This window comes from Stegostoma tigrinum, chromosome 2 (genome assembly GCF_030684315.1).
Source record: "Stegostoma tigrinum isolate sSteTig4 chromosome 2, sSteTig4.hap1, whole genome shotgun sequence".
Lineage (NCBI taxonomy): Eukaryota > Metazoa > Chordata > Chondrichthyes > Orectolobiformes > Stegostomatidae > Stegostoma > Stegostoma tigrinum.
Window position 1 is genome coordinate 120,409,273 of NC_081355.1, and position 22,904 is coordinate 120,432,176.

General features: G+C 39.0%; 1 protein-coding gene across 13 annotated transcripts in view; it reads left to right on the top strand.

Annotated features, from left to right (window-relative positions):
• The window catches only part of LOC125462689 (sickle tail protein-like), a 614,365-nt gene that overhangs the window by 377,391 nt on the left and 214,070 nt on the right, over positions 1-22,904 (top strand). Inside the window, exon 1 of one of the 13 annotated variants that reach the window (XM_048553015.2) lies at positions 17,990-18,016. The exons of the other annotated variants lie outside the window; for them this stretch is intronic. The gene's annotated coding sequence lies outside the window, so the exon portion shown is untranslated. Of the gene's footprint in view, positions 1-17,989; positions 18,017-22,904 lie in introns of those variants that run through there. 13 annotated transcript variants of the gene reach the window in all.

The window sequence follows — 22,904 nt, forward strand, 5'->3', positions numbered from 1 at the left end:
TATAAGGCCACCACTCAACTGCCTGTGCTCCAGTGGAAAAAGTCCCAGCCTTTCCAGCCTTTCTTTATAATTGAAACCTTCTATATTTGGCAACATCCAGCCAAGTCTCTTTTGAACCTCTGTAACTTAATATCCTTCCTATAACTGTGAGATCAAAACTGGGCACAGTGCTCCAGAAGAGACCTTACCAATGTCTTGTATAACATCAATATAACTTCCCAACTCCTTGTACACATAGGACAGAGCAATGAAGGCAAGTGTGCTAAAAGCCTTCTTAATCATCTTATCTATATGTGACTCAAACTTCAAAAAATTATGTATTTAAGCTCCTAGGCCCCTCTGTTCTACAAAACTACTCAAGGCTGTACTATCAATTGTATAGGTCCTTCCCTGTTTGTTGTACCAAAATGCAATACCTCACATTTGTCTAAATTGAACTCCAACTGCCATTTTTTTTTTAGCGCATTGACCCATTTGAACATGATCCCTTTGTAATCTTAGAAAACCTTTTTCACTGTCTACAATGCCACCAATTTTGGTGTTGCCTGTAAACTTACTAACCATGCTTTCTATATTCTAATCCAAATCATTTATATAAAAAATAAACTAAAGAGAATCCAGAATCGATCACTGTGGAACACCACTAGTGACAGGCCTCCATTCCAAAAAGCAACCTCCACCACCATTTTCTGTCTCGTGCCATTAAGCCAATTATCTATCAAGTTGGCAAGCTCCCCAAGTCCCATGCGACCTAACTTTACTAATTAGTCTTCCATGCAGAATCTTGTCAAAAGTTTTACCAAAGTCTAATTAAACTATGTCTACTGCTCTGCCCTCATCAATCTTTTTGGTAACTTGCTCTTAAAAACTCAATCAAGTTGTGAGACACGATCCTGCTTGCACAACACCATGCTGACTTTCCCGAATCATTTTTAGTCTCTTTAAATGTCTATAGATTCTATCTTTTCGAATCACCTCCAACAATTTACCCACAACTGAAATCAGATGCACACAGGTCTATAGTTCCCCCGTTTGTCCTTCCAATCCTTCTTAAACAAAGGCACAACATTAACCACCCTCCAGGCATCAGACATCTCACCCGTAATTATAGAAGATGCAAATATTTCTGCAAGTCTTCAACCTAGTTTATTTTGTTCCGAGGGATTACATGACCATTGCTGAATCAGGAAGAAATACCCTGCTACAAGCAGCTTCAGCAAAAAATCAACAATGGGCTGCCTGCCTGCTGTACCACAGGGGTCAGCTCAAAAGGATTAAGGGACAGAGAACACTTTTCTTGGAAAAGATTGGTCATTAATAAGAGTAAACAGATGATCTTGCTCCATGTATGAAGATGTGAATTTTGTCATTGTGAATAAATGATCTTTAGCTAGTCAACATTATGACACAGCAGTCAGGGTGATATAATTTGGCACTCTATGGCTCTCGGTAATATAACTGTTTATGTTTTGAAGTTGTGAAGGATATGGTCAGAAACATTTGCTGGCTGTCACTTCTATCTCCATGTTATAAAGTATCATTGGAGACAACTGTCACTTTTTAGTGTGTGATACATTCAGTGACTTGTCGTTTAATTACTGCTTGTCCTGACATTGAACCAAGTGAAAACTTTGATGTAAAGCTACAGTTTACAAGGCTGCTTACCATTCCTTGCATAAATGGAAAGTATTGATTGAGTTTCTGTAATTTAACTGTCAATTCTGCAGCCATGTTCAATTGAACTAATCGCTTTTGCAGCCAATTGATGAGTGATGTCAAGTGTATTTTTGTTTCTATGGCATTGGGCTCATGAGATGGCACAATAAGTTTAAAAAAAACACTGTAATGAGCCATGAGCTTACCATTCATTAGTTTGAAATCTGAAGTGGATTTTCAACATTTTTGAACAGAATCAGTTGAAATGTTTTGACAGGCGTCCAGCCTAGTGATAAAAGGGAATTTTAAGTGTTGAAGAAATTGACTTGTTTTGCTGCTTGCTAGACATGAGGAGTGTCAGACCAGTCTGAAATGTTCCAATCAGCAAGTTGCTGCTGATGCCTGAACTGTTAGTTGTGTCTGGAGGATAATCAAAGCAAGAACAAAATATTGCAGAGCAACAAATCAGTTAGAACCTAAAAAGTGAAAAGGCACGGTAGCATTTCAGGTACAATGCTTATTGTATCTGTGAAACTACCTCTCATCTAAGGCTGACATTGATGTAGAGATTCAACTCTGTGTTGACAAGTCATGTTGTGGAGGTGCTGATGTTGGACTGAGGTGGACAAGGTCAAAAATCACATGACACTAGGTAATAGTCCAACAGTTTTATTTGAAAACACTAGCTTTCGGAGCTTTGCTCCTTCCTCAGATATAGTGTAGAAGAAGAGGTATACCGACACAGAACTCATAAGCAGAAAGGTATCAATCCTAAAAATGGCTCACTGACTACCTCCTCTTGATTCCATAATCAGTTAGAAAGCAATAGAAACCTTTTTGTTCCTGATTTACAGCAGTTCTTTTGCTTTTCAAATGAGGCCATAATCATCTAAAAGCAGCTCTGTTGCGCTAGCCAAATGCTGAGGATGTCTGCCTTCCAACTCCAAAAACAAACCCCTTTCTCCCAGCTCAAGGAAGGAACTCAAATGAGAGCCGGGGGTCGGGGGGAGTGTTTCAAAGACTTCCTGAAAGCCTCATTCAAGATATCCAACATTAATATCAACGTGGGAAACCCTTGTTAGGTTGAGACTAACTTTGGAGGAAGCTTCTGTGTGAGGGGGTACAATTCTTTGAGAATACCCATTGGGAAGAGGAGATATGGAGAGGGAACCAGGGAAAGAAATAGCAGCGATCTCAAGGCTAGGGACCTATTCCACCTTCCAGAAGCACCTGCCAAATGTGTAACTGGAGATACCACTGTAGGATCAGCTCATCAGTCATTCACGGACCCACAGAACCCATGGTAGGTAACCATACTCGTTAATGAGTGATTGCCCTTCATTGAAATGGATTTTTTTCTTCATCTAACAGCTCCCCTTGCTTTTATATTGTGTAGCCTCATGTTTTCATGAGTACTTATTGGATCAGTGGGGATTTAGAATCAAAGCTTGCAAATTTATGAAACCATTTTTGGTGGGGGAAAATAGCAAAGAACATTTTGCAAACAATCGCTCTTGGGCTGGATTCTGAATCAAAAGAGGGTAAGTTTTGAAGTCAGGCATTAGAGACTGATTTGTGATCCTCCTGTTTTTCCTAATTGACAGCACCATGCTTGAATGTCTCAGCTGGCCTTTGTTTTCAGGCAAGGCTCCACATCCTTTTGTAATTACTACACATTATAAGCATGGGATGTCATTAACTAATGGAATAAAATCCACAAGCAGAAGTGCAAGTGGAAGATGGTTTATGTATCTGATAATTGCCAATTGAGAATTCAACATAGTACACTTGCTCCTTTTTTCATTTATCCAAGAACGCCGTTAACTGCTATGTGCAGAGTTTTTAATTTTATCTAATGTTTATTGAATACAATTTATTGAAAACAAGTGACAGATTAATCTTCTTTGGTTTGATGTATCATTCCTCTTAATTCACCTCTTTACAGTTTGACCACAGTCCTCTCCCTAAATTCCGTTCCAGTGCTTATTCAATATATAATGTATTGGGTATGACTTATCCTGGATTGAGGTTTTTTATGTGCTTTTCTTAGCATTCTCCAAAGGTCGTCAAGTTTCCCACTGCTTCCTTGCTGGCATCATCACCAATTGCCCCACTCTGCCTTTCTCTGTTTAACCATCTCACCCATCCGCTCCAGCTGAAGGAGGGATTACCTTGATGACTTCTGTCTTGCTCTGTTTACTCCATTAATCATTTCCCTCTTGGATTCCATAACATCTTGTGTCTCAGATTGTCTTTGTGGGTGTCTATCACTGGATTCCTAACACTCTAAAATTAAAACATTCAATGACCCTCAAAATTGATCAGTTGTTCCTCACAAGACTTTACGAATAACAGATCTTAGACACCAAGTTTATAACTTAAACAAAAATTAAAAGTGTACCATTAATAATATATCTTTAGCAGAATACAGATAAACAACAAGGCAATCTAGTTAATATCTAAAATCTAAAGCCTAAATTTCTGTGATTGTCAGAGCATAGGAAGAGGAGAATGCCATTCAGTTCTGGGCATTCGTGAAACTACATTTACATAAATGTGTGCAGTTTTGGCCTTGTTTAAGAAAAGTCATCATTTGTAGAGAAGCAGTTCAGAGAATATTCACTCAACTGATTCCTGGTAGGAAGGGTTTATGTTCTGAGGGAAGTTTGGACACATCTATTAATTTAGAGGAATGATAAGTGATATTATTCAAACATGCACTGTACAAGATCCTGAGGAAATTTGACAAGGTAGATACTGAAAATATTTCATCTTGTGTGAAAGATTTCAAAAAGAAGGCAGTTTAAAAATTAATGCTTTCTGGTTTAAAGGGAGATGAATAATTATTTCTAAGAATTGCAAGTTTGTGAAATTTTCTTTCATAGAGAACAGTGGAGGCTAGCTTTTGAATATTTTAAAAGTCAAAATTAGATTCTTGATTAACAACAGTGTCAAAAGGTGTAGGGAGTAGGCAGGAAAGTGAAACTGAGTTCTCAATTAGATCACCCATGATCTTATTCAATGATGGAGCTGAATAGAGAAGCCGAATAGCTTAACCTTCCTAATTTGTATGGTTTTATTGATGTTCATTTGTTCGAGTCACAAATTAATCTTCTGTGGTTTGATGTATCGTTCCTCTTCATCCACCTCTTTGCAGGTCGACCACATTCCTCTCCTTAGATTCCCTGCCCAGTAAGTGGGACTGACCTTTCCTGGTTTCCCTTCCTCAATACAATCAAAGCAAGACAAACTGCGGTAATGGCCCCTCTTCCTCTCTTCCATTCTGCCACTTCTGGAATATCAGAGGGCTCTAACCCATTTTTCCCTCCACTTGCTCATCTATGACATCGTTAGAGACGTGGTGTCAAGCATTGGCACCAAAATTTATCTCTCCTTCACATTTTTTCAATATTTTACCGTTCCATGTTGTCAGCCTAAGGGTTGGATGTCCAGCCCTGGATGAGCTGCATAATTTTCCAGTTAAGCATTCAGAAGAGAATAATCATCATCTTTGACTCCTATAGCAAATTTCATACCCTTGCTATTGATTCTATCCCCTACTTGGTCATTGTAAGATCATACTCACTGCATTATATTTCAACCTTCCTATCTGATTCTGCATTGAGATGCTGATCCTATAACCTTTCCGTAACACAGACTGTCTTTCCAACCATGTAATGTCACCCAGGTCTGTCCTTGCCACAGCCAATCCACTGCTGAAACCCTAATCCATATCCTTCCTAAATGTCTTTTCTCTTTGTTTTGCTAATCTTTACATACCTCTTATAGCTTGGTACCAATATCTGTCTGACTAATTTTTCTGTAGTGCCTCGAAACATTTTTTTGTTTTAAAATGCAATATAAATACAAATTGTTTTTGTGGAAAAGGTAGTGGCATGCAGTAAATTGGATACAATCAATGTTGTGTGCGAGTCTGTGGGTATGACAACAAGAGCTAGGAACCTGTCAGCTAGTGGATGGAGGCTGTACACATGATTAGGGTTTGGTGTTCCACCATAATTGGTGGGAGGCCAGGACTGAGGAGCTCCAAGACCATTGTAAGGGCTTTAAGGAAGTTCTAAGAGGTGCAGACTTTTAATGATTTCATGGCTTCTACCTTAGGTCTGCTGCCAGATCACTTGTCTGCAACACTTGATAGTTTACCTTTTCATGGGAGCCACACAGGGGGGGTGAATTAGATCATAAGACCATAAGATATAGGAGTGGAAGTAGGGCCATTCAGCCCATCAAGTCCACTCCGCCATTTAAATCATGGCTGATGGGCATTTCAACTCCACTTCCCTGTACTCTCCCCGTAGCCCTTGATTCCTTGTGAGATCAAGAATTTGTCGATCTCTGCCTTGAAGGCATCTAACGTCCTGGCCTCCACTGCACTCCGTGGCAGTGAATTCCACAATGGGATGATAAAAATTTAAACAACTGGGAATGTGGTAGTTCTGGGCCAAGGGTAATCGTTCCCAATAGGTGTGATTGGATGGGGTATGTGGAGAGTTAGTGGGGGAAATGGTGTGTGGATGGGAAGGGAAAGGGTTAAAGCAAAGGTTCAGATAGACTTGTAGTTTGTTGTTTGTTTCTGGATGTTTATTACTGAATGCTGATAACTTTAGACCGGAAGTAGGGACGGTAGACTGAGTCACTCCATTGCTGAGCCAAGACCTACTTTCTTAGTCTGAAGCTATTTTAAGGTTGTTTTGCAGATCAAATATTGATGCTGAAATTATGATATGATTTGACTTTTCTCCTCTTACTTTTACACCTGTTAGAATCCCAATAAATCTTGCTGAACTATAGTTCCATACACCCGTTAAACCACCAAAGTATAATTTTTCAAAAATGAACCTCAACATGTAGTGAAGCCTAGATTTTCAATTGGTGATATTCTGACACTGGCCTCAACCCATTTAGTGAGAATAAGTTTTGATTAACATGAGAGCAATGATAATCAGAAAGTGGAGGCTCTTCAGGTATTTAAGGTATCATAGCTGACCCGCTGATCTCAAAAATACTTCTGGTAGAATTATAGAATCCCTACAGTATGGAAACAGGCCCTTTGGCCCAACAAGCCCGCACCGACCCTTGGAGCATCCCAACCAGACCCATCCCCCTGTAACCCACCTAATCTGCACATCCCTGAACACTATGGGCAATTTAGCATAGCCAATCCACCTAGCCTGTACATCTTTGGACCGTGGGAGGAAACCAGAGCACCCGGAGTGAGTAGGATTATTGGATAATGTTCAGAAACAACAAACTTTGCCAGATTCTTCCCCTCCATTTATTTGAGCACCTGAGTATAATTGCTGTCAACACAACTGAGACCAACAAATCCTGAAAAAACTGGGAATTGAACATTTGTAAGGCTCGGTGCTATTTTCATGAGTGCTTTTACTCATTACAGTGAAGCTCTCAAATTCATCTTTTTGTTTTGTACACAAAGTAGAAGATTAGGCTTTATTCACAATGACTCAAGTTTAGTTTTTGTTCTATTTTCTAACTAAAAGAGAAGTGAGCATCCTCTTCCAGCATGTCTCTATGTAGCTAGTTACTGGGGAATTGTTTAGGTTCATGGAATATTTTATTTGAACCTCTTATTCCTTGCACAGGAGCACTTTTGATTCACTTTGTGTCTAATCAAGTAACCCTACTGAGATGGGAAATTTCATGTTCAGGAAGTTATGAATGTTCCCCTGTGCTCATGTTAATAAACTTTACATTACTGCTCTGCCAGTTTTACTTTGATCCATTGTTGCCCAAGTAAGTTAGTAAATCAAAAATTGCTTGGGTAATAAACCTGTTATTTGTTTCAGAGCAGAATTCTTAGCAGAATTCCAGAGGTGAACACTAGTCCACATTGAAACTTGTGTTTGAATTTCAAGACTTTGCCAAGATTTCTACGTCAATAGAGGCTGTATTCTACATGCTGCTTGTAAATTCTGTAGACGATACATTTGATCTAGGATGCCCTAGGAGGCTGTGGAGTAAAAGGAACTGATGGAAAGTTGATGTTATATAGTAAATCAACCATATGCCTATGGGGCAACATATAAATGAGAGACCACAAGTGCTTTTTATGGATAAATGTGCAGGGAGGATAAGTTCACCATTCTGAAGATATACTGGCTGACTGGGAGCAGGTAGAAGCAGAGCTACGCATGGATGGTCCATTTGAGGTCAACCAAGGATGACTGATGGTAGAGGAACATGGAGGTCCACAAATTACGAATAGTGTACTGAGATGAATAGTTGCCAATATTTATAACAACGATGGATTTTGGTCACTACAACCAAAGTCACCTTGCTGCTGTTTGAAGGGCAGAAATTGGATTAATGGAATTCCAATGGAGAAATGAGGATATGTGAGCTTAGAACCAGGTGATGACAGTTGTCACTGTAGAAAAGAAAGGTAATGAATTTATGTCAGATCAGATGTTGACTTTGATACTTTATAAATTAATTCAGCAAATCTTATAGATCAAATAAGCATGTGTTTTGATTTTTTTTGGGTGGCTTATACTTACATCTTCAGGTTTATATACTATCATCACTTCCCTGGGATTTTGAATGCTCTCCAATATTCGTTTAACTCTGCTCCCTCCATTTGTAGACTTTGAAATGTTTTTGGGAAGTGTTCACTTTTGCAGTACAGTAGTGCATATTTTTTAGAGTGAATAAACATCACTAGAAAAAAGACACATTCTTACATAAATCAGGACCAGGATTCAAGAAACCAAGCTTTGAAGGGCAGCCTCAATTTATACAGCACATGGCATGTTGGCTCAGTGGTTAATACTACTGACTCACAGCACCAGGGACCTGGGTTCGATTCCACCCTTGGGTGACTGTTTTTGTGAAGTTTGCATATTCTCCCTGTGTCTACATGAGTTTCCTTTCACAGTCCATAGTGCAGGCTAGACGGATTGGCTGTGCCAAATTGCCTGCCGTGTTTGGAGATGTGTTACACGGGGATGGTCTGGGTGGGATGCTTTGACCTGTTGGGAAGAAGGTGCTGACTGGTTGGCATGGAGAGGCAATTGAATGTGTTCATTTTTAATTGAAGCTAGCTGATTAATGTCAGATGAGGCAGGTAGACTCTGATGTTCAAATTCCTTTATTACATGTTATCTGGGAAGGGAGAAGTTAGCAAGCACAATCCCAGACTGCCCTTTTTGCATCTCCTAGTGATTAGACACATATCACCAGTGACAAAATTTGGAAGCTTCCGAACCCAGTTAATGAGAACAGAGAGAATCTGAAGGGAAAACAAAAGATTTTTCAGAGGTGTCTAAGTAGAGTTAATAGTTAAGAGTAGGTGAATTACAATCTGGAATAATAGCTGAGGAAGAGAGATAATGGGAACTGCAGGTGCTGGAGAATCCAAGATAACAAAGTGTGGAGCTGGATGAACACAACAGGCCAAGCAGCCTCTCAGGAGCACAAAAGCTGACATTTTGGGCCTAGACCCTTCATCAGAGAGGGGGATGGAGAGAGGGTTCTGGAATAAATAGGGAGAGAGGGGGAGGCAGACCGAAGATGGAGAGAAAAGAAGATAGGTGGAGAGGAGAGTATAGGTAGGGAGAGGATAGGTCAGTTCAGGGAAGACGGACAGGTCAAGGAGACGGGATGAGGTTAGTAGGTAGGAAATGGAGGTGCGGCTTGAGGTGGGAGGAAGGGATAGGTGAGAGGAAGAACAGGTTAAGGAGGCGGGGACAAGCTGGGCTGGTTTTGGGATGCAGTGGGTGGAGGGGACAAACTGGGCTGGTTTTGGGATGCAGTAGGGGAAGGGGAGATTTTGAAGCTTGTGAAGTCCACGTTGATACCATTGGGCTGCAGTGTTCCCAAGCAGAATATGAGTTGCTGTTCCTGCAACCTTTGGGTGGCATCATTGTGGCACTGCAGAAGGCCCATGATGGACATGCCATCTAAGGAATGGGAGGGGGGGTTTAAAATGGTTCCTCTCCCATTCCTTAGATGACATGTCCATCATGGGCCTTCTGCAGTGCCACAATGATGCCACCCGAAGGTTGCAGGAACAGCAACTCCTGTTCAGCTTGGGAACCTTGCAGCCCAATGGTATCAATGTGGACTTCACAAGCTTCAAAATCTCCCCTTCCCCTACTGCATCCCAAAACCAGCCCAGCTTGTCCCCGCCTCCTTAACCTGTTCTTCCTCTCACCTATCCCTTCCTCCCACCTCAAGCCGCACCTCCATTTCCTACCTACTAACCTCATCCCGTCTCCTTGACCTGTCCGTCTTCCCTGGACTGACTTATCCTCTCCCTACCTCCCCACCTATACTCTCCTCTCCACCTATCTTCTTTTCTCTCCATCTTCTGTCCCCCTCCCCCTCTCTCCCTATTTATTCCAGAACCCTCTCCCTATCCCCCTCTCTGATGAAGGGTCTAGGCCCAAAACGTCAGCTTTTGTGCACCTGAGATGCTGCTTGGCCTGCTGTGTTCATCCAGCTCCACACTTTGTTATAATAGCTGAGGAACATGTTCATAGATTTGCCAATAACAGTTTTTAAAAGATGGTGCCACACTTTCATTGAAAACATTTGTAAAATTTGATCATATTGCATGAATTTTTAAATGTCTGTCTGCTATACAAACAGCTGGTTTTTAAGCTCTGTTGTAGGTAAAGTATGTACATCCTAATACAATTTATATGTTGTCTAGACAGGGGAGAAACAAAAGCTCCAGTGCAGGCATTTGCTTGTAGAGGTTAGCCTGATATTAACTATTCCATGGTGTTACATTTCTGATGAAAGCAAGCTGTTTACTTCAGTACTTGTAGAACACTAAAAGTTTGGTGCTTCTTTAAATATACAATATTTAATACTAGTCTTTTATCTTAAAACAGATCCCAACTGAATGAAACTCCAAGATAGAGCTGTGGGCTCTTGCAATGTTTCAAAGACAGTGGTGGGAAGCTATACGTTTTAAATTGTTTAAATTTCAACAGTATTCAAAATTCTTGAGCAGACTTTTGAGCCTGTAGCTCTAAACAGCCTAATTCTTAAGGTTTCAATAAATGGTTTGTGCCCTTATGGAAAGAAAGTGGTTTCTTGTATAATAGAAACAGAAAGAAGTAATGTGGGTTCCTTAGTAACTTTGTTTAGAAATTTTAAAGCATATTTATCAATCCTAAATGCCTAGTTAGCTGAACCTGACCCTCAAGTCTTGGTCAACCCTCAGCTGAGCCTCAGACTCTGGCTACCATCAACATAATTTGGTTAGAATCCCTAGCGTTCATATAAGAGGTCATTTGGCCCATTGAGTCTGCACTGACCCTCCAACGAACATCCCACCCTAATCCCACATTTGCCATGTCTAACCCATCTAGCATACTACAGTGCAATTTAGCATAGCCAATCCACCTAACCTGCACATCTTTGGTTTTTGGAAGGAAACAAGAGCAGCAGGCAGAGACCCACACGGACAGAGGGACAACATGTAAACTCTACATGGACAGCGACCTGAGGCTAGTGTCAAACCTGGATCCTTGGCACTGTGAAGCAGCAGTGCTAGCCATCATGCTACCTTAAAAAGGAATTGCCTCAACATGGTACAGCATGCAACCTCACCCCTCATATTTGTTAGAAACCCAGTTGGTATTAATATAGTTAAAGTATTTTCTGTTTTTGGTTTCATTTTCAATTGTACAATTGACAGAAGATTTGAAAGCTGTGGCCAAACAAGGACTTGTAGGTTGGATTAATGCTTTTAGGACTTTAATTCAAATTGTACCATGTTAGCTGGTCGAAATTGAATTTCAACATCAATCAGTTCAGTTAATTAAACCAAAGTTGAAATCTTGTTTCAGTAATGGTGATAATGAAACTATTGTCAATTCTCATAAAATTCCATCTGGTTCATTTAGAAAGTATGTCAACCATCCTTAGTATGACTGCAGACCCAGAGTAACGTTATTGATTTTTTGATTGAAAAAAGCAGTCTACTCCTTCTCAAGGGCCATTAGAAGTAGGCAGCAAGCACTGTCCTTGGCCACATCCCATGAAAATAAACATTTATTGCAGGAATGCAAGAAAGAACGTGCCATTAGAAATTGATTACTGCAGGCCACATATGGAAAGTCAGGATATTTGAGATGTTGGGGTAATGGTTGTCACTGCCCTTTTTTGAATCTGCCTCGGTCCATGTAAAAGTTCCAAATTCAAAGTTATCAACAATGGCCAGAATTGGAACCCATGGATTTTTGGTGGTAATGTTGGAAGTGTCAAAATATCAAGGGACAGTGGCTACTCACAAATGAAGGATCCTCCAGGAAGAGGAATTGTACTTCCTTTAAGCACATGTGAGGAAGGCAATGGGAAAGCAACTCATATTCTTATCCTTGGTTATGTTATTCGTTCCAGTATAGTACTTACAGTACACTTTTATGATATGGTAATTATACTGGTATTTGTTTGTGGGATCACCTCCAAACCAATCAATTCATGATTTTTGTTTCTGTCCTGGAATTAATATATGATTTGTGAATAACAACCAATTTGTGTTTCTATGAGTACCTTAAACGAGCAATGAAAACTAAACTAACTTGGATGTTTAGGAAGGAATCTCCAGGGCTTAGGCAACAAAAACAGAATTGACGAGAGAAGTTCAACAGGTCTGGTAGCATCTGTGAAAAGAAAGCAGAACCAACATTTCAAGTTCAGTGAGCCATCTTGAGAACTTTGGACCCTGGACTCTCAAAAATTTGAGCCTGCTTTCCTTCTCTCAATGCTGCCAGAGCTTCTGAGTTTCTCTAGCAATATCTGTTTTTGTTTCTGATTTCCAGTATCAGCAGCTGTTTGTTTTTATTCAGAACTTAGGCCTCAGCAGCTGAAGGCATAACCACCCACAGAGCTATAAAAATCACGGATGCAAAAGATGCCAGACTGGATGAGTACAGATATGAGTTTTAGGGATCGAGGAGTTCACAGAAATGAGAAAGGGCAAGGCCACGAAGAAATTTGAACCTAACAACAAATATTTCAGAGTTAAGATGTTCTATTGCAAGCCAATACAGATCAGTAAGCTGTGCAGTGATCGTGAACTGGACGATTCTATTGAAGATAATTGCTTAATTTTTTTGTAGAAAAGTTCATATATTAATAATCTGAATTGGTTGCAGTGCTATCAAGTGATATGTGTATCATTTTGAAGAGCATGCTGTGTAGTCCAGCATTTTGGAAAGAATTGAAACCTAAGCTCTTGTTGAATAATTAGATGTTACTTCCTGTTTTTCACATTTGAATACGCTCAACCACCCACAAGAATTCTAATTTAATGTTTGTACACCTTTTCAATTTGATAGTACTGTCATCATAATGTGTGCATATCAAGAAAAAGCTATGTTTAGAAGAAAACATGGAATATTCTGCAACAGGCTTCCCAATGTAACGATTATCACGTTAATGCATTCAATGTTCCTTATTGAACACGAGCCACACTGTCTCACTAGGTTTCAATATTTTTGAATGTTCGTTCCAGTTTTCACCAAATTGCAAAGTAGTATCATCTCTGTTCAATGAATTATTACCAGATAACTAACTGAAATTGCTCAAAATTGGAGAGTTAATGCAAGTGGTTTGGAAACCTAACTCCAGCATCTAGGAGGAATTATTCACTGTACATGACACTGATCATTATCCTGTATTCAAAGCAATAAATATGAGTGCAAAACAACATTGCTAAACAAGCTTTCCCACATAGATAACACAGGAATTAATGTAATTGTTAAAAGCATATAATTACTGGTGTACTTTTATATAAACTTGAACATTTTAATAAAAATCTGTAAAAAGATACAAAGAAACAATTTATATGGACAGGTTATCAAACAGGCTTTAAATTTAAGAGAAAACTTGTTGAACAGTATTTTAATGTAGGGATAACAATTGTAACTTTGTCTTCATGACTTGTCTGTGACTGGGTTCATTTGATGAGCAGCCAGCAGGTCTTGTAATTGGACTCTTCCCATTGGATCAAATATGTGCATACATAATCATTGATTCATTGTCACCTGATATGGGTTGTCTGTTCTTTAGAGGGAGAAAGAGAACTTGTTGCAATAATGGATGTCTTTCTTTGAAATGATATGAATTTTTGCAGTTGTTTCAAGGACGAGTAGTGTTGGAATGGTGGTATGAAAAACAACTCTGTTTCTTTGAGGGATTTAATTTTTTTTTCAATGCAATGCTTTCTCATTGATTTGAACTTATGTTTGAAGATATAAAGATTATAAAAATTTTTAGTTTTTCCTGAACTGGTAGTGCCTGTAAGAAAGTGACCTGACTGTGGTTGGAGGTAAGTTCCGAACAAATGTGAATCTGGTCTTGCCAGAAACTAAAGGTGGTTATTCTGTTTACTGTTTAATCTTGTGTAGTGGATGAAATGAATTTACATATACTAATAGATGGATATATATATTTTATAATTGCAAACTTTACATTTTGTTATACGAGCTTTGGATGAACAGGAATTCCTGGCTATGGATTCAAGATATAACCTTTTAATTATGTGGCATTTTTATCAAGTGCTTTCTGAAAGTCTATACCCCTGTTGATACTGCAGTGTAGTATCAATCTTCACTTTTTTTTTAGTTATTGTAGGCCTTTTTAGCAAGTCTGTGTTTGCGAAGTTACAATTAACTTCTGGTTAGGTATAAATAACTCAGCCTGTTGTAAACTTTTTTTTTGAGAGTAGACAGGAATGCAGAATTGAGTGCATAATCACATTAGCTGCGGTTTTAAAGCGGAGCAGGCTAGAGGGGGTGAATGGTCTACTCTCGCTCCTAATTCATATATTTGGACTTGTTTATGCAGAGGTGTGAAGAAATATTTTATGACAGATAACTGCATTTTGAGGGCATCAGTTCACTTTTCACTTCAGATTTTGAAACTGATGGGAAAGCAGAATTACAATAGACTGCCAAAATCAAATTCTCAACACTTCCTCACTATTTGTGCCCTGAGAATATCTTTTTGATTAGAGTTAACACAATTAAAAATGACAAGGCTGTGATTTCATGAAATGTGTTTATAGATGTCAGTTAAGGACTCTTGTGGTGCAGCAATGGTAGTGCCCCAACCTTTGATCCAGGAAGCCTGGATTCAAGCCCCACCTGGTCTAAAAATGTGTTGTAGCATCTTTGAACAAATTCATGTGAAAGTGTGTCTAATAACATGCAGCCTGTCTATAGGTCATCGATCTGCAGCAATAACTTTGTTGCCTCTCCAGAGGTACTACCTAGCTTTCTGAACACTTGCAGGGTTTCCTGTTTTATCAGATGGATGGGGCATAAACTATGTTGAAAGATCAGAACAACTGGGATTATTCTTTAAAGCAGGGAATGTTTAAAGGTGCATTAAGTGACTTTCAAAATTCTCAACAGTTCTGATAGAGCAAAAAAGAAGAAATGACTTCTACTGGCAAAGTTTGTTAACTGTGCTACTTTACAAAAAAACTGAGATGAAAATTCTTTTTTCACGTTGAGTTATCATACTTCGTGCGGTTTGTTAGGTGGAAAATGCATATTGTAACTTTCCAAAGGAAATGGACTCACTGAAAATGGCTTTAGAGAAGAGAAGACAAGTGGAATTAGTTGAATATCTGTTACAAAGACATGACACTGCCTGGACAGACTGGTCACCTTCCATCCTGTTAAGATCATGGAATGAGTTTATGTATATTGAATGTTTTTGATTAATGGGAGGATACTTTTGCTTCTGGTATTTTGTTTTCCTGTATTTTTTTTTGTAAGCCTCCAAGGTAATTTCCCCATTCCTGTAAAATGTTGAGCCTGGTATTTCCTGGGTGGAGCTCTTTGCTGGTAGGTGATTTATCTAACAGCCATGGTACTTCTGTTTTTTGTATAGGTCTCCAGGCTCCACGAAACACGTGTGCATAATAGGCAGATTTATAATTTGAGCTGCAGTTCTTTATTAACATTATGGGCTCACTGCTTACAGTGTACCGGATAAATGCCATTGTACTGAATGAAACATTTGTTTAGATTCATTAAAAGTTGGCAGATGTAGTTACAATTTAACATTATTGCAATGCAACAGATAACGAATACTCTGTCGTGATTCTTGTGCAAAAGTCTATTTTATCAACTGCACATTGTTGCTTGATACTTCTTATTTTTCTTTTTCCATCCCTTGGGTATATGCTCGTGAAAATGTATTGGTTTCAGTTATTTGCTATATGAAATGTGGAATCTTTTTAAATAATTTACTAAAGGAATGCAGACGGTGCACTCTCTTTCTGGCTTCAAATTGAAACGAAATGCAGCTTTTGGAATCTTTTGAAAATATGACCCTTGGCTAATACAAAACTTGTGTGCAACCATGCTGTTTGAACTGAAAATTGAACTTCCCTGTCATGTGTTTGTTTTAACTGCCTGTGTTCATATATCATCTGTATGGTATAAGAACTGTATAGTCTACCAAAGCAGTAAGGGAGCACAGCACCTTTTGAAATGCCCAAATTTAGAAAAGCTTCAAAATATTTTCTATAAGTAGCTTTTTTTTCCCCATAATCCTCACAATTAAACTATGCAAACCCAAATCTTTCTCGATAGGTTGTGATATTGAGGTGAATCTTTATTTTGTCACTAAAAGTAGATTAATCTCCTTTACACTGGTATCAAATGACGATAAAAGATCTAACCATTATAAATTTAAGTACTTTACTTTAAAATTACTGTGCTTGGATTTCCCTCAGCTGGATTTTCACCACTGCTTATTACACATCTGTGTGTTTAAAATAGACTGCAGGTTGTTTTGTGTTTGTCAAGTCTGTGAAATGTTTTAAAGGCATATTTTAAAGCATGTATTCTTAGTCTTGAACACGCAAAGCAAAATTGTGGGGTATTTTCCCAAGAATAATTTTACTTAAATTTCATAAATGTTAATTCACGTCACTCAAAGTGTTGATATTCTGAAACATGCTTTTTTTTTGATGTTAAGTGCATTGTAGCTTTAAAATGCTTGCAAAGTAAAAAAATTGGTGTGCAAACATCTTTTTACTAAATGAAAGTAAAGTTTCTTTTTTGACTTGCTGGGTTATGGGTGGATATTGTTTACTACCCCATCCGATAAGATTAGGTGGTGAATTAATTATAGCATGTTGGGAAAAGTTTCTTTCAATTTGATCCAATACTTATACTTATTCCTGGAATTTTCACTTATGGAGAGCCCCAAACTTACACAAACATCCTAAATGAATTCCTAGAGATACAAATGAAACTGAATCATGACGAGATTTGAATTCTTGAGGAAGCTTCGTAATACAGAGCGGTTTAAAATTAGGTGGATGATTTGCTTCATTGTTTACTGTGTAGATTAAATTGGGCTCAGAACAGTATAAAATTGTTTTAACTAAGAAGAAATTCTGCAACTGGGGATGGTTTGTAGGGTAGGGAAGAAGGTGAAGAGAAAAGAAAATTGCAAATTAAGGGACGATCTCAGTATGCTGATCAGTAAGTACATGCTATCCAATTATACATGGTAGAATAATTCATTAAGAATTGTAATAGTCTTTCTTTTAGCTGATTTCTGCAGAAATAGTTGGTAGAAGCAATATTTTAACTCCGTTTTCGGTCATTTCAATGCCATTTCCGTTAGTGAGGACTACAAGAGCATTCCCTATGGAAGGGCTGGTTATTCTAGCAACTTTTAGGTTTTCACATATATTGGTCCTTGCATGCTGTAGAAATTGGCATCAGATTTCCTCCAGTAAAACTGAGCACTATTTCTTTTCATAGCATATTCTAGGCCATTATGATTGTAAATACATTTGAATATGTAAATGTACTGCATGTGGAAACTTGTATGCTGTCCAGCGACAAGAAAAAAAACAGCTTGCAACATTCAGTATTCTGAAGAGTAGACATTTTTAAATGGGTAAATTTAAAACCAACTAAGTCTTTAAGATTGTAATATCATCTTCATATAGCATAACTTACAATTTTTATGCATTAACCTGACATCTCATGGTTCATGAGAACAAAAATGAAGATTGAAAAACTTGCCCTTTTAATTTCAACTTGAATTTCAGGCTAAGCAGCGTGATATCGGTCTTTCTTTATAATAAGTAAATGTGTCAAACAATCTAGCGGGTTTCTTTTCATAAAGAATACCTATCCAGAAGTAGGGTGAAGTACTGAGTTTTTTTTTAATGGATATGCTTGTAATCTGTAGTAACGATTTTCTGAAGTGGTATTTAGGTTTTTAATTTTTTTTTTGTTGTTGTGCATTTTAGATGTGAACTGTGAGCTCCTATATAGGAAACACCACCTGCTAGGTGGCAGAAGACCTCCTCAAACAATTTGAGGTCAGCTAATTTCACTATAGAGGCTTATTTATTCTAAATTTAATGTATTTTATATGTTTATTTTAAATGGTCCCCCAATTCTCTTCCTTGAACCCTTGCTCTGATCAAGGGGTATAAGTGTGGGCGAGTGGCAAAAGGCAAGTGGAACATCTTGGGCCATCATTTTGTTTTTAAAATGCATTTTATGATGGCCCTGGCTTGGCATGTCTACACCATCAGAACTCTCAATTATGCAATCCTGAAACTCTAGTATCTGCTTGCACTTGGGAACAAAGGTTCAAGAGAGGAAAATAGTGAGATGCTGCAAGATAGAGTTGGAGAGGCTGCTCCAAGGCGAAACCAATGGGGTCATAAGCGAAGAGATACTAAAGTAGTGACTCTTGGCAAGATGGTGATTTCTATTACGTTTGTGTTGCTTGAACAGCAGTCATGTTAACCAGACACCTGTCATGGCTGAGGCTTCAGTGAAGGTTCATGTTGAACACTGCAAGCCAGTTCCTTAGAGCGATGCTTATGCATTCAAATTCTATTTTGCCTTCTATTCCCAAACTGATTTTTGAACCGTTTCGATAAATTTGTCTTTTTTTTTTGTTTCAATTTTAGCAAATGGCTACTTTTGTGGAATCTCATTGCAATATCTTCACTTACAGATAGCATTCATTCAGAACCATTCCACTGCCTACTGCTTGAGTTATCTTCTCAACATTCAGTTGGGTTTTTCCAATATGGCCTACCCTCCAATCAGCTCCAGTTTTTGTCATTATTAGTATGGACAAAGGAGAAAGTTAAATTTAATTCCATTGGATTGGATATGTTTTCATTTCAGTCTCTCTTTTTGGGTGGAGGCAGGGGAAGTATGCCACAGCTTATTTCAAACAGTCTGCTTTAATGGTCCAAACCTTTTTAAGTAGCCCATGCTCACTTGTGCTGTCACTCTTGTAAAACAATAGCCGTGGACAGTAGGGATCTGAAATGAGCAAAAAGAGAAATGCAGCATTAGCACTGTATTCTCTGCACAGACATGCAAGACCTGAGTTTCTCCTGAAATTGTGATCAGTGATAATGGGAACTGCAGATGCTGGAGAATCCAAGATAATAAAATGTGAGGCTGGATGAACACAGCAGGGCAAGCAGCATCTCGGGAGCACAAAAGCTGACGTTTCGGGCCTAGACCCTTCATCAGACCTCTGAAGGGTCTAGGCCCGAAACATCAGCTTTTGTGCTCCTGAGATGCTGCTCGGCCTACTGTGTTCATCCAGTTTCTCCTGAAATTGTCTCTTTGTAGGATATAATACAGAAGTGTGATATTTTGGTGCATTCAAATCTGAAATAATTGTTGCATCATGTGCCCATAAGGATACAAGAAAGATGGGGTGGGGGGTGGACGATGCGGGATAAGAATGGAAAATAATTACCATTAAGAATAACTTCATAAATCAAAGATTTGGATTTTGATTCAAGTGATTTTTGTCTGACTCCAGGAAGTCAGTTCTTTTCTTTGGGAACGCGTGCAGTTGGCTGAAATTGATAGAGCCCTAACAAGATGATGTCGATGTGCAGACTTGGTCGCTTTTCAGGCAAAAACAGGAGGCTTCCAGAAAACTAAGCTTTGTGGAGATATCGGACCTGAGGCAGGCTTGGTTCAATCCATTCAGTCTGCTTGTTCACATACCTTCTGGATGTTAAGTGGACTGAATTTTTACTAAATGCACGGGGATCCAGAGATTACAGTCAGTTTCTTACAGGTGGGGACTGGTATGTTTGGGCATGTTATAGGCTTGTTAAGTATTCAGTTACAATTTAATAACCTGGCTTCTATCCCTCCTACCAGGGTTCCATTGTCTCCACCTTGGAAGATAAATAGGCCATGTTTTGTTTTCGTTTTCTATGACAAAAATAGTGAGACACAAATGCCATTTCAGGTATTATACAATTCAATAAATTTGCTTTAAACCCCTGTTTGGAGTGATGGTGCCTGCTGTTCTTTTCGTGTTTGATAGCAAAGTTCACACAATGCAGGAAGATGATGGTTTTGGTTCTGTCCTACAAACCTGCTACTGGAACTTTCTATTGTGCACCTTGTCTAATATTGCCAAACCCTCAGTTAAGAATAACTAACATGGTACAGTGTAGGGATTAAGTCTAGTTCCTATGTAATATGTAAACTAGTACCATACTGCTTGGTACATTTTGTTCACTTCAGTCATCAGGAATCTATTTTGCAGATAATGGGAACTGCAGATGCTGGAGATTCCAAGATAATAAAATGTGAGGCTGGATGAACACAGCAGGCCAAGCAGCATCTCAGGAGCACAAAAGCTGACGTTTCGGGCCTAGACCCTTCATCAGATCTCTGATGAAGGGTCTAGGCCCGAAACGTCAGCTTTTGTGCTCCTGAGATGCTGCTTGGCCTGCTGTGTTCATCCAGCCTCACATTTTATTATCTAGGAATCTATTTCACGTTTGTTTTGCATTTCTGCAAGCACTTGCTTTTCATCTAAATCTGTGGCTGGAGATTACAAAGTATAATTTGAAACAAAATTAGCCCAGTGGTGCAGAGTATGATACTTTTAATTTTCATCAGTAAGTCTTCAATTGAAACTGTACTGTTTTTATGGTAGCAAAAGAGTAACAACAGTCTATGTAAAGTCTGAGGTAACATGATTACTGGTTTCTGACCTAAATGGTTGACTACCCTGCTGACATTTAATTTTTTGGTGCAGTTATAAGAATTCCTTGACTTGTCCCCCATTAACCCACTGAATTTTTATTGTTTCAAATGTTAATTAATCCCTTAAGATTTTTAAGTTTGCAAGATTGATGTGTAATGTGATGATTAATGCTTAGCAATTGAAGCAAAATAGCTAAATCCATTACTGATTAATCGCTATCATAAGACGATATTTGTGTTTACCCCATGACTCTTGATTGCTCTGGTGATCAAGAATCTAACTATCTCAGAGATGCAAGGACTCTACCCCCATAGATCTCTGTGGCATAGAGTTCCAGAAAATACATAACTTTTTGACAGAAATTCCTCTTTATCTTGGCCTTAAATCAGTGGCCCTTCATTCTGAAACTATGCCTTCTTGTCCTAAACATTCCAGTGAGGGGAAGTATTGTCTCATTGTCCTAAGAAGCCCAAAAACATCATTTTAATATACGTTACCATGTTCAACATATTTTGAAATGTGAATGTAAACCGAAAATGCTGAAGAAGCTCCCATCTGCCAGCATTTTTTGGAGAGAGGAACAGAGTTTACTTTAGTCTGCTAACTTGCTTTGGAAAAGTGAAGGAATAGCAATACCATTCTAATGCAGGATAATGGTATGTAGCTTTTTTTTTTGTTTGTGTGACCTCTGTCAATGCCTCCAAAGATTAATCCTTTAATACACATTCTGTAGGTAAAACTCTGTTCCATTTTTTCCACTTAATTACATTGACGGTAATAAAAAGTTGAATATGAGAACATTCCAAAGGTTTCAAACTTGTGGTGAGGAGATATACAAACGAATCCAGGAGAGTGCAACCAAGTGAAGCAGCTAAGGGGGCCTAGAGAACAGGAGTTCAGGAGCCTTAGCCTTTGCAACTTGTTCAGGTTGTTTGCATGAGCTAACTAAATCATTGACTTCCCGTACAATGATATTACATTTAAGCTGTGGGGAAGCAAAAAAGAATGCAGTGGTAATAAAATGTGAGGCTGGATGAACACAGCAGGCCCAGCAGCATCTCAGGAGCACAAAAGCTGACGTTTCGGGCCTGATGAAGGGTCCAGGCCCGAAACGTCAGCTTTTGTGCTCCTGAGATGCTGCTGGGCCTGCTGCGTTCATCCAGCCTCTCATTTTGTTATCTTTTGGATTCTCTAGCATCTGCAGTTTCCATTATCACTGATACAAGAATGCAGTGGTACCAGGATGAGGTATAGTGAGGGGATTTGACACAGTTATCACCTCTCCTGCAAACAGCAAGTGTCCAGAAAGCAGTATTGCTCAGGGCTGTAGAGGGCCTTGCAGTCCACTGCAGAAGACCCAGTCAACATGGTTCATGTAGGTATCAAAAATACTAGGCAAATCAAGGAACTGGTTCTATGTAGGAAGTATGAGGAGTTAGATGCCAGACGCTCAATAGTCAGAATCTCGAGAGTATGGCCTAAGCCACTAATCAATTCCCATTGGGCAAATCTGATTAGAGAAATGAATGTATGTCTCAAAGAATAGTGGAGGAGAAATAGATGTCAGTTCATTGAGGACATTGATTGGTCCTGGGGAATGTGGGATCTGTACCTGAAGCATGCTGAGGCTAGTGTTTTTATTAGTTATGCAGCACAGAAACAGATCCTTCTGTCCAACTCATCCTCATAGACCAGACATCCCAATCCCATATCCCTCTTAAACCCTTCTTACCCACATACCCATTCAGAAGCATTTTAAATGTTATACACGACCACCACAGAGTTATCCCTCGGGTCCTCTTTGGTGTGTGTTGTTTTTTTTTTAAAATGTCATTCCCCTCCCACTTTAAACCTAAACACTCTCTTGTTTTCGTAGTGTGGGGATTCTAAAATGATCTTGGCTATTTACCTTATCAATGCCCCACATGACCTTAAAACCTCTGAGGTCACCCTTCAGCTTCTGCACTCGGGACAAAGCCTCAACCCAGTCAGCCTGTCCCTATGACTCAAACCCATCAGTCCCAGCAACATACTTTTTAAATCTTTTCTGAATCCTTCACATTAACAACATCTTTCCTATAGAAGGAAGATCACAGTTGTGTGCAGTATTCTAAAAGTAACCTCACCAATGTCCTGTACAGGCGCAACATGACATGCCAACTCCTATATTCAATGCACTGAACAATAAAAGCAAGTGTACCAAATGTCATCTTCCC